General features: G+C 32.6%; 1 protein-coding gene across 7 annotated transcripts in view; it reads left to right on the forward strand.

Moving 5' to 3' along the window:
• The window catches only part of LOC117170590, a 267,116-nt gene that overhangs the window by 170,634 nt on the left and 91,779 nt on the right, over positions 1 to 4,703 (forward strand). The window lies entirely within an intron of this gene.

The following is a 4,703-nucleotide window of genomic DNA, read 5'->3' on the forward strand; positions in this document are numbered from 1 at the left end:
TTGACAGGCGTCATTTGAAGGATCAAGCTCGACGAAAATGGTTCACATTAGTGAATACTAATGCCATCTCTTAGAATTTTCAGGTACTTATTAGACTGCTTAGTAGTAACATGGTACATTCCAGACAAAATTCATCCCGTTCTGTACAAAATTGTCATATAATACTAATAAAATTAAGATTAACTGCACGATAAGGGCAGTTTTTTTGGTGTTAATAAAATTTGATCATTTACAGCAATGAATCTATAAAAAAATCAAGTGAACGATCTACCTGGATAACGTTGAACTTGTATGGGTTTCTCTAATGTAGTTGTCGAGAAATGTACATAGTCTACCACTAATCAAATTCAGACGAATTTTGCGATAAGGGTAGTTTTTTGGGGTTACTAAAACTTGATTCCTTACAACATTGAGGCGATAAAAAAATCATGTGATTGATCTACCTGGATAAGATGGAATTTATATGGGTTTCACTAAGGTAGGTGTCCAAAAATGTACGTATTCTACCACCATTCAAATTCAGACCCATTTTGCAACAAGGGTATTTTTTTGGGGATGCTAGAATTTCATACATTAGAGCATTGACCCTGCTAAAAACCAGGTGACTGATACACCTGGATAAGTTTGAAATTCGAGGAGTTCCGATATCAGCAGAATCGAAAAAATTCTCAAAGGTCTTCTCATCAAACTAAGTCATATTTAACGTTAGGGGTGGTTTCCTGGGACAGTTTGAACATAATTTCTTACCATGTTAACCCTCTGTAAAAATCAAGAAACCGAACTAACTTAATAAAATCGAATTTTCACAAGTTCGAATCTTGAATATTTATTAGCAGAAACACCACGACCCTGTATTTGAAGGAGATAATAAATCGGCGACTTGATATTATGTGATAATTATGTACAGAACGGGATGCATTTTTTTGTGAATGTGATTTTGGGCATCCCCAGCATCCCTGGTCACATGGCTGCTTTTTAGGGTTTTAAAATTATTTTAACTTATCTTTAAAAAAAGTTTTCATCACTATTTGAAAAAATTACTTTAGAAAAACTCTGTTCTCAAAAAACTTTCAATGATTCTGAACTTTTAGATTGTTCGTTATATGAACATGGATTTTTTTCGTTAAGAATTTGTTGTGCTGGAAAATGTTTAAAGGCATTAAAAGATGCATCGAAAAAGGTAAATTATATTTTTTAACATACACACATAGACTGGAAAATAATTTTGTACAAGATGTTGCAATTTTAGCTTATACATTATGAGGGCTATTTTTCTAAAGATTAGGGGTGAGAAATAATTATGCTTGAAAGTAACATTTTACTATTTTATAAGTAAGTTACATCTATACAGATAACTACTTTTTTCAATACGTGTTTTCATTACAGGGTGTTGCTTTTTTATATAAGGGATAATTTTACAAAAGAGATTGATATGTCATTGGAAAATAAAGAAAGAGCACAAAAATCCTAACAGTTAACGTTTACAATTTTTTGCAGCAGTCTGCGGTTTTGTATCCTGATACAAATACGGGGGTAGTTTTTGTAACGATTAGGGTGAAGATTAATTTTGCTCCTCAGTTATGCTTTAAAAATACTATGTTAATATTTCATAAGTATTTTCATCTAGATAGTTTCTTTTTTTAAATAAGTTTTTGTAGAACAGATGGCTGCTTTTTAAAGGAAAGGTTTATTTAAAAAAAAAGTGCTTCATATTACATTGGAAAGCAGATAAATAGCAAAAAAATCTATCCTAGTAATTTTTTAATACTTTTTTCATTATAGGGGGTAATTTAAAAAATAAGGATTGATTTTACAAAAGCGATTCATAGAGCATTGTAAAGCAAAAAAATAGCAAAAAAATATAACCTAGTCATTTTTTTTAATTTCATGCTTTTTGTAGCGGGTACCCCACTGAGTTGACGGCAAGCTAGTGCCGCCCTGTTTTCTCAAAAACTAATAGAGCAAAATAAATTTTTTTCGGGTGAATATTAGCAACAACAAAAAATATCCATTATATGACATTTTGTTTTTCGTTAGTGGCGTCGCTGAATTGTCTGACCTTAATTAATCTATATTGCCATGTTAAAGCGCATTTTTCTGGCTTGTTTCACTATTTTTTTGGTACATTATTGAAACCTTATTCGCTTTTTAAATAATTTCCTGTCAAGGAATTTCGTCTAAATGTCAGGGAAAAGTCAGGAAATTGTCAGGGAAATTGGAAAATTGAATCTTGTGGACACCCTGTCAAATATCTGTCAATTTTGAATCCATAAGCTATGTCCGCTTTTCTCATCTGTGGTTGAATGAAAATTTGACATATTCATTATCGTCCATATTATATATTAACATCAATTTGAATGTTCAGTTCCATGTCTTGTTTTGTCATCATCCTAATATTTATTTGGAATTTTCTTCCTTTAAAGTGTAATTTAATTTGGTTTGAGCCTCTCAAAATAGTTTTTGAGGATGCAACCTTGAAAATAATTTATGTTTTTTTCGAAACGAGCGTTAAATCTTTATTGAAATATTTAATATTTAAAGGATTTTTTACACTAAAATGTATCTTTTTGACTCTACTTAAGTAACGTCGCGTAATGACCAAAAAAATGTGTATCATTTTAAGTAGCTTATCTGTATTTTAGTTTTAATTTATTATAAAAAGCAATATTTATTTTAAAGATGAAAATCCCGCATTGACAGGCGAATTTTTAAAAATAAAAATGTTTTTTAACAAATAGTTAAATTTTTTCAGTTCGTTTTAATTGGACCGTATGGCTAAAGAAAGAAAAACTTATTAAGTTTTTTTTAAAAAAGGATTTTCTCATGAAATTTGGAATAAAGAATATTCATTTTCTACCAAAAAAGACGAATTTTTAAAAAGAATATTTAACTGAGTACTTCAATTTTCGATTACGAAACTACAATTTTCGACAAAAAAGTGAAAATTTCAATCAAAAAGAGGAATTTTTAACACAGTGGTTTAATTTTCAAACAAGCAATGTTTCAGTTAAATTGTTATCGTCAGGAGTAAGGAATTCAAGAAGAATAAAATAGAAATATGGCAAATAAAAGAACTTAAACATTTGTTTTTCACTTGTCCATTTTTTTTCCTTCGCCATTAATATATTAGTTTAATAATTGATGTTATTGTGTTGACCAGGGTAATTAGTTCATTTCTGATGCTATGATACCTTCCTGTTATATGCAAGAACAACAAGTTTTCCTTCGTATAATATGTTGATGGCTCTAAAAAGGGGCTGTTGGTTTTCTTGTGGTTCTGAGTGTTTATCGGTTTTTTCCGCCAGTGTGCTTTTGTTCCGGAAGCGGTTCGACATATATGTAATCTTTTCTTTCCTGTGCTGAAACTGAGAGATTTTTTATCGTTTATGAATTTAAACATTTGTTTTTCCGATTTTGTTAGTTCTACTATTCCAAGCTAAGTGTTTGACATTTAGTTCTCCTGCTCCAATTACCGAGGGTGCCAGTTTGAATATTTTTCTGTAATCATTTTTAGTAAATTCGCGAGAGGGAGTCTGGTAGAGCAAGACAATGGCATATGGTTTCCTGTGGATTTTTATTTGTATAGCCGTAGTTTCAAGGACTTCAAGTTCAGGAATGATTAGTTCGTGATGGTCAATATTTTCTTGAATTAAGATCATGGTACCTCTGTTCGTGTTATTTCGGTATAATTTGTAGCCGCGAACTAGATTAACTTGTAGAGATTCACGTAATAAAGTTTCGCTAACATGCAAATTGCAATGTTATTTTTGTAAAGGTATGTGGCTAATTCGTGTCTTTTTATGAGGATATCCTGAGCGTTGCAAAACATTATTCTGACAGAGTTATTATTGAGGGCTGCCATTTTCAAGAGCAATTGATAATATACTTGTTACAATCTCGGCTGTTTGTTTCATAGCTTCATTCTTACTTATATTTCCCCCCATTATTTCGGTTGTTAAAGTCATAACTTCTTTTATTAGGTCAAGTAGGTCAACTTTAATGCCTTGAGAGGTTGGATTCCGAATAGCAGCAATTATTGGAAGTAAGTTACTCTCTGCAATGTGCTGAGTTTCGGTAGTAAGTTTTTTAGTTTCATTTTCAGTCTGTTTTTTTTAATTTTTGGTTTATTTTCGGTCTTAGTCACGCCTTTTGAGGCTACATTAGTGCTTTACAGAGTTTTAGACTGCAAGCCCGGTGAGCTTACGGGGGTTGCATGTTCTTGGGGGTAGACATTACTTGGCAAAATGAAGGGTGCAGAAGGTATACTGGGGGCAGTATCCTTAGCGTTATTAGCAGGTTTGGAATGGTGTGTTTTAGTGTCGTTAGTGGGCTTTCTAGATGCAATTTTGAATGCTGGGCAGCCTTTATTGTTCGCTGGGTGATCTCTAGCACAGTTAGCGCAGGTTTCCGTCGTTTCACGGCCTTTCTTGCAACTAGAACTCATATGTGCACCCCCACACTTCACACAGCGTGGAGTGGCATGGCACATGTCAGAGACATGATGGAATCTCTGGCATCTGAAGCATTGAAAGGATAACTTTTTTAGTCTGTCGATTTTTCATAAGACTAATTGAAGTGATCTTATACCTGTCTTCCTTAATTTCAGCAAGTACTGAATCTTCAGGGGAAGAAGCAGGGATGTTTCTCATCCCGAGTTTAATAGGGGGTGACTCTATGTTCTTGTAAAAGTAGTACTCGAAACC

This window comes from Belonocnema kinseyi, chromosome 4 (genome assembly GCF_010883055.1).
Source record: "Belonocnema kinseyi isolate 2016_QV_RU_SX_M_011 chromosome 4, B_treatae_v1, whole genome shotgun sequence".
Taxonomy (NCBI): Eukaryota; Metazoa; Arthropoda; class Insecta; order Hymenoptera; family Cynipidae; genus Belonocnema; species Belonocnema kinseyi.